Raw genomic sequence first — 8,221 nt, forward strand, 5'->3', positions numbered from 1 at the left:
AAATGACTTAGTTCAGAAATGTTTGCTCGAATATTGCCATAAGTCATGCATTAAACATGAAAACGAGGTCGGGAGTACTTTGCTGCTTTCATCTGAGTGAAAGGTAGCTGCTTTTCCAGCTCTTTCGGCAGATGTACCCTTTGAAACGTTGGGGGGGAACTGTCCAGGCACATTATGATCTGTACACTCTCTAAGCTACAGGTTGTTCCTCACTGTGTTATGAGAATAAATATAGTACATATTGTTCCGAATAAAGATGGGAGACTTCAGTCCTAAACTTTAAAGACACGAAGAGCCAACCACTGTTTTATGAATAGGCCATCAATATAATGCTGTTATATGTGGCTAGCTGGCTAGAACAATTATAATACTACTTTACTGAGCTAATGAACTCCCAGGAAAGCCTTATGGGCTTTTCATACGTAGGTAAAATATGTACAGTATGTTGCCCGATACCATATCCCGATGCTAAAGGAATAAGTGCTGTCTTGAGTTATGTTGAGCAATAATGTTTCATTTTTACATCCCCTGGCAAAGTCAGCCTTGTGAACTTGCCTTGTGAACTTTCCGCACTTTAGAACAGACTGTTCTTTAAAAATATATTTATCATGCCTTATTTTCCCAGAGACAAAAGTTGGATTTTTTTTGGGGGGGGGTACTTTCCCAACAGTATTCACTGTGTGAGGAAACTTTGCAATGGATCTGGCCTAATAATAGGAAGCAGTAGGAGTCAGGGAAACTGGAATACTGGGTAGTTGTATTTATTGGGAAACAATACAGCAGCTAAAGCTTGTTACACAAGTTCAGACTATGGTTCCAACTAGGTCTGACCAAACTATGGAGGGAGCCACACCCAGAGAAGGGAGGGGTGTTTCTAGTACAGACCAGGCATCTCTCTTAACAGACAAGTCATGCACACAACAAAGGGGACCCGTCCACTTCAAAACATTATACAATTATTATTTTTTGTGTTGGTGTTGAATTGCATCAGGAAAGGTCAGCCCAGAAAACGATAGGTGATTTTTAGCAAATGTGTAACAAAGGCACTACTTAGGGAGACCTACATGGGATTATTCTTCAGGGCCATTCAGGGCCAGCCCAATACACTTTGGCACCTGAGGCGAACCACAAAATGAGCACATACACACGAGGGGAGAAGGGGTGAGTGAAAAACTACATCAGGAGCAAGCAGGGGGAATGAAGATCTGCATCGGAAACAAGACCATCAGCGCCTTCTGTTCTCCAAGAGGCCAAGGAACAGACCACCATTGTCGCTGCCACCTTAGCAGCAGTGGGTGGTGCATTCATTGGAGACTTGATTTGCTGCCCCTGTGGATCTTGCTGCCTGAGGCGCTCGCCAAACCTTGCCTCATGGGTGGGCCAGCCCTGAGGCGACCTCTGTATCTTTATCATTCATTTCTTCTAAACACTGGCTGGTTTTTAGAAAGAAATTTATACTCATAAGTACTAGATCTGTATGCTGAAGACACACATTCCTTGACTTGTTTTTTAAAATTAAGATAGTAACCTCATCTGAAACTGCTCTAGTTTTTATAAGTTATTTATACTTCATTACAACAAATGTTTGCAAAAAAAACCCAACAACACCTATTTTTTGACAAATTGATCTTGAAGAGGTCCAAGAGTGAGTGCTTGAACTTTGCTGAGCATGTTGTTTGTCCCTTCACAGAAATACCATATTTTTTGCACCATAACACTCACTTTTTTCCTCCTAAAAAGTAAGGGGAACTGTCTGTGCGTGTTATGGAGGGAATGCCTACAGGTGGCATGCCTACGGATTTTCCTCCTCTAAAAACTATGTGCGTGTTGTGGTCGGGTGCGTGTTATAGAGCGAAAAATACGGTACGTTGAAGCCCTCACTGAAATGGTTCCCTTAAGCGGGGTTGCCATGGGGCAAGTCTGAGCAACATGCAGATGACCACACCAACTTCAGCTCATGAACTGTGTACTTTAGCTTGTTAGTAGGTTATTCCCCCTCCTTTCTTTTTGCTGGTTAACAAAACAACAACAACAACAACAACAAAAGGGAGGGGGGCATCAAAGACATGGAAAGAGACAAAAAGTGGCAGTGGACCACAGTTTGGCTCTGTCAATCCACCCCATAAGCCATTACAGTGGTACCTCGGGTTAAGTACTTAATTCGTTCCGGAGGTCCGTTCTTAACCTGAAACCGTTCTTAATCTGAGGTACCAGTTTAGCTAATGGGGCCTCCTGCTGCTGCTGCACCGCCGGAGCACGAATTCTGTTCTCATCCTGAAGCAAAGTTCTTAACCAGAGGTACTATTTCAGGTCTGTAACCTGAAGCGTCTGTAACCCGAAGTACCACTGTAGTTGGCTTGTTTCTGAAAGTTTCCCTAACTTTCTTTAGAAATTGCTTGCTGGGTAATGATTTCTAGAAACACGAGTCTGTTACTGTAATCGGACGTTACACATCTGAAGAGTCAGAAGCATTAGATTATTTTTTTCCCAATAGGAGAGCTGCTGGAATATTTTAAGAAGCAGGTTCTGAATCTGAGTTAACATTCCAGCGACGCCTTTCTTATAGTTTCCAAATGGTCTTTGTTTGCTTGCCAAGTTTGTGCTGCTCTGCAGCCTGGGGGGGGGGGGAGAGCAGACATAACTGGAATCCTTTTGAGGGGCAGAACTAATGGATGTATTTGAGAGCGGAGAAATATTCCGGACAATGCAGAGGGGAAAATAAAGGTAGTCCGAAAATAAAACATTTCAAAACGTTTTGGCAGGCAAAAAGAAGAGGGGATGGGGAAGGGGGTGGTGTATTGTAATTGCATGTTCTGGTGTTTTCCAGAATACATATTGTTTTCTGGCAAGCCACAATGAGTTTGACAGGGTACAATGAGAAATTTGGAACAAGTCTGAGTAAGAGGAGGATACCAAAACAGAACAGCAATTGGATTGTTCTAATTGCTCTTGTAGATACATGGCAAATTTTACTGCAGCCTTTCCTAGACTGCTGTCCTCCAAATTACAATAAGCTCTCAACTAACGCACGGGTTATGATCCGAGTGGGTCACACCTCAAGCCAAAATCATGTATAGCATACCCTCCAAGTGAAAATAGGGACATCTTAGTCTACATCAGGAAGCGTTCGTACGGATCCCCCAATCGTCTCACAGACTATTGACCTGTACACCACTAATCCGCTGCCACCAACCAGGTCCTCCCCGGTAAATCACTTAGTCTCAGTCAGGTTCTCAAATTAACAAAGAAGAGTGTAGTTTATTTCAGACACAAACAAACTTTAACTGCATTCCAAACGCTGTTACTCGTTACCTTCTTAGTCTTGTTTTATCCTGTCTCTATCTCTTCTACCTCCCCTCACACGAGAACCCACTGCACTAACTGCCTCTCTATTTCCAACTGCCTGCCAACTGCTTTTCCAGCTGCCTTTCCCAACCAACCAACCCACTAAAACCAACCAACCAACTACCAACAACTAACTCAAACCTCGGGCTAAGCCCTTTTATATACAGGTAGGCTCCGCCTCCGGCTTTCCTATTGGTTTACATATTAACCCTTTCTCTCCCCCTGTACAGACATTTTTCAAACGAACGGGCAAACGCCACAAGCATACCCTCCAACATTTCTCCAGTGAAAATAGGGACATCTTAGTCTACATCAGGAAGCTTCTCCCACATTTGATTTCCTGCAGACTTAAACGTCATATACAGATCAACATTGGTCACCTTGAGCCAATCTCTCTGCCTCACCTACCTCACAGGGTTGTTGTAAAGACTTCCTCCTGACAGTGTAAGGCTCAATTTACAATAAAGAGAACTACATGAAAATGATGCCCTGTTGGTATTTGACTCCGGTAAAATTAGCCAAAATGTATAAAAACACCTCCAACTTATGCTGGAGGTGTAAAAATAAAGATGGTGCTTTTTACCACATGTGGTGGACATGTAAAATAATAAAAGACTTCTGGGAAATGATATACAATGAATTAAAAACAAATGTTAAAGATAACCTTTATCAAAATACCAGAAGCCTTTTTACTAGGATTGATAGGAGATGAAATACCAAAAGAATTTAAAAGATTTTATTATTGTTGTTATTATTTTTCATGGTATAAAGATTTTTTATGTATGTGACAACAGCCGTAAGAATGTTACTTGCCCAGAAGTGGAAGGAAGAAAAAGTCCAGACCAAAAAAGAGTGGATAGCCAGGATGATGGACAATGCCAAAATGGCGAAGACGACCATGAGGATCAGACACTAAGATGACAAGAAATTTGTGGGGAAAGTTTATAGAATATCTTAAGGACGATTGTGTATACTTAAAAATATTAGCAGGGTTATTGTAACACGTATAATGTAATATTAGTTAAAAGGAGGGGGGTGATAAAATAAATTAGAAAAATGTACTCACCTGCAAAGAAATAAGGGGAAATTTGGAAATCGGGGGTGGGGGGGGTCCAAGGGATTCAAGTTAGGTATTCCAGAAGTGTAAAATATGAAAATGATGTTAATGAATCAAAATTCTGTTTTTAAAAAATGACAATAAAATATTCAAAAAATAATACAATAAAGGAATCAATACTCTTCACATTTCCTAAGATATGGCTGACTTTTCCTCTTTTCCAAGCTAAACATACCCAGCTCCTTCAAGCGGTTTTTGTAAGGCTTAATTTCCAGACCCTTGATCATCTTGGTTGCCCTCCTCTGCACACGTTCCAGCTTGTCAACATCCCTTCTTAAATTGTGGTGCCCAGAATTGGACACAGTAATTCCAGGTGTGTTCTAACCAAGGCAGAACAGAGTGGTACTATTACTTCCCTTGATCTGGACACTATACTTCTAGTCTAGAATAGCGTTACACTGCATCACACCGTTGACTCATGTTAAGCTTGTGGTCCACCAAGATTCCTAGATCCTTTTCGCGTATATTGCTAGTAAGCCAGGTGTCCCCCATCCTATAGTTGTGCATCTGGTTCTTCCTACCTAAGTTCAGAACCTTACATTTGTCCCTGTTGAAATTCATTTTGAATTTTCTCATTGCTGGTTAAAAAAAAAAAAATTATTCATCTGAGGTTGCCATGAAAACTGAAACCTAAAAAAACCCCCACCTTACAATGGTATTATCAGCAGTCATTTTAATAAGATCCTTTGTGCATCTAGAGAACATTTTAAGAGCATTAGCAGAAGAGAAAGCCTGTCAAGGAACATCAGCAAACAAGAAGGGATACTAAACCCTATCTAATCCCTCATTAATGCATGTTGCTGGGTTATTGGTAATCTGAATCTTTATGCTTGACAGCTTTTAGGGAATCAAATACACCGTAAGGATCAGAGGATGGGGAGAGAAACTTTATGACAGCCAGGACTTTTCACTTCCAGCCAGTTACTTCAAATTTGACCCCAATCACTCAGTAACATTTGGGATAATTCCCCACCTTCCTTTTAAAGTAACCTAATGATTGTTCTGCAATTTATGTGTTTCTAGGGGACAGGAAGCCCCGTTGGAACTGGCCGCAGTAACTGCAGTTCATAGGACATCTCTGCAAGGCAGATTCCCACGATCTCATTCATGCACATGGGAAATTCATCAGTAGGGCTGCATGTACTCTGTGAATTCTGTGCAAAAACATATCACGGTACTGGAAAGGTTTTACTGAGCCTGATTCTGATATTTGGAAACACTATCATGACCCTGAAATGGAACAGATACTGAGGTCCCCTGGAAAATTACATGTCCCAGGGCTTCTTGCTGATTTGTGCATGTCCCAAAAGTTATGCTATTGTCCAAGCTCGAGGACAGGGGTGCCAACATGAATAAAATATGGGGGGGCAGATAAGCCCCACCCCACACAATCGATCACATGATGTGGTGCACACACATTTGAATGGTAATGCCCATCAACTTGGGGGGAGGACCCAGCTCCCTCAAATATTCTATTGTGGGGGCAGAAGACCCCGCGGCCCCTAGGAGTTGGCTCCTCTGCTTGAAAATAACTTGGAGGGGGGGAGACATGGTGCTCAATTTGTATTGCAGACAAGCCTTACTAGCAGAACTTCTCATTCCAAGCTAGAGAAGATAACATTCTGAGTCATGCCAGCATTAACTTTAGCAAATCACTACAGTACTTGTAAATTCAGGAAATGCAGCAGATATTCTTAGCCAAATTGTGGCAGTGAAATTCAGGTTCCAAGAATAAAATCAGTAATTAGTTAGGTGTGACCTTCAGCATGTGTAATGCGTGTGCTTCGCACAGAAGAGAATATGTTGAGTGGGATGGAAACAGGGATGTGTGACAGGGTGAAGCCAGGGGTGGGTGGGTGTGAATGTTAAGTTGTTCTTAGCTAGTTTTTTTGTTTTTTGTTTTTGTTTGCGGGAGCTATCCTGCCAGGATTTTACCATCCGCACAAATCTTCATGGACATACTGATGCCAAAGAGGGATGTATGCGGATCCCTCCATCTGAGAATGTTTCTTAGTTGTGTTTATAATAAAACAAGTGCTATTACAAAGCTAGCTACAAGATATCCACGTTCTTTGCAAGGCTTCTCTTATGGTGCTGAGCATAAGAGCATAAAAATAAGCCTCCATTTTTCATCTCTCTTTTTGTCATCTCTAGGAAAGCGTTGCTTGAAGGGAACTTTGGAACATTTGGGGGAAAGATTTTCGCAGCAAAGCTGTCATAACCAGTGGGTGTGAGCTTGCTTTAGAAAATAACCTTCTCTTCCATTCCTAGTGAAGAGGCACATTTATGTCCATGGACGTTGGTTCCAGGTTTCTGTAAAGTAAAGGTAAAGGGACCCCTGACCATTAGGTCCAGTCGTGACTGACTCTGGGGTTGCGGCACTCATCTCACTTTATTGGCTGAGGGAGCCGGTGTACAGCTTCCGGGTCATGTGGCCAGCAGGACTAAGCCGCTTCTGGCGAACCAGAGCAGTGAACCAGAAACGCCGTTTACCTTCCCGCCGGAGCGGTACCTATTTATCTACTTGCACTTTGACGTGCTTTCAAACTGCTAGGTTGGCAGGAGCAGGGACCAAGCAACAGGAGCTCACCCTGTTGCGGGGATTCGAACCGCCGACCTTCTGATGGGCAAGTCCTAGGCTCTGTGGTTTACCCACAGCACCACCTGTTTCCCCCAGGTATCTGTAGGTTTACCTAAATACCATTTTGATGGTTTTGTGTGAGCACTGATTGGTAAACTGCCAGAAAAAAAAAGAAAATTATCTCCTGCCTGTTTCTCTCTCCTGTGCACAGAAGTCATTACTCTGTTCTAACAAGAGAGGCTTTGTGGATTTTTCTCTCTCTTCAGAATTCCCAAGTTTCATTCCAAGTCCTGTGGCAGCTAATCATGACCATGGTCACTGATAAGAAACCATAAATTGTTAGAGCCCCTCATGTCCAATAGGTATATTCCAGTTCTCATCGCCGGGCTCTGCATTCTACACATTATTGTTCACAGATGGGAGCTGTCAGACTCTGTCAGCCCTCTATGCATGCTGAGAGAGTCACATCCGCCGCATTCCTGGAATTTATAGTGGCCTGGGCTTCACCTTGTAGGGTCCTCGCATCAATTACATGTCACATCACTTTGGTCTCTCCCTACCCTAAAATACTTTCACCCACTTATGGGCATTCCAGTAAGGAGAGACAAGCCCCTGAGTTATTACAATGTAAATATTTTAATAGACTCAGGGTGGGACATGGGGGGACTATTGTAGCTTAAAACTGTCATTAATATGTTAAAATTGATAAGTAAAAGTTAATGGAATATTTGGGTGTTGTTGTTTTTTGTTAAACTTTAGTTAACTTCATGGCACAGGGAAGTACAGTGGTACCTCAGGTTACATACGCTTCAGGTTACATACGCTTCAGGTTACAGATTCCGCTAACCCAGAAATAGTACCTCGGGTTAAGAACTTTGCTTCAGGTTGAGAACAGAAATTGCGTGGTGTGGCGCGGCAGCAGCGGGAGGCCCCATTAGCTAAAGTGGTGCTTCAGGTTAAGAACGGACCTCTGGAACGAATTAAGTTTGTAACCAGAGGTACCACTGTAGATGCATATCCCTTAAATCAGGCATACACAAACTCAGTCCTCCAGATGTTTTGGGACTACAATTCCCATCATCCCTGACTACTGGTCCTGTTAACTAGGGATGATGGGAGTTGTAGTCCCAAAACAGCTGGAGGGCTGAGTTTGTCTATGCCTGCCTTAAAGCTTTGGC

The sequence above is a fragment of the Podarcis filfolensis genome (genome assembly GCF_964270895.1).
Source record: "Podarcis filfolensis genome assembly, chromosome: 9".
Classification (NCBI taxonomy): Eukaryota; Metazoa; Chordata; class Lepidosauria; order Squamata; family Lacertidae; genus Podarcis; species Podarcis filfolensis.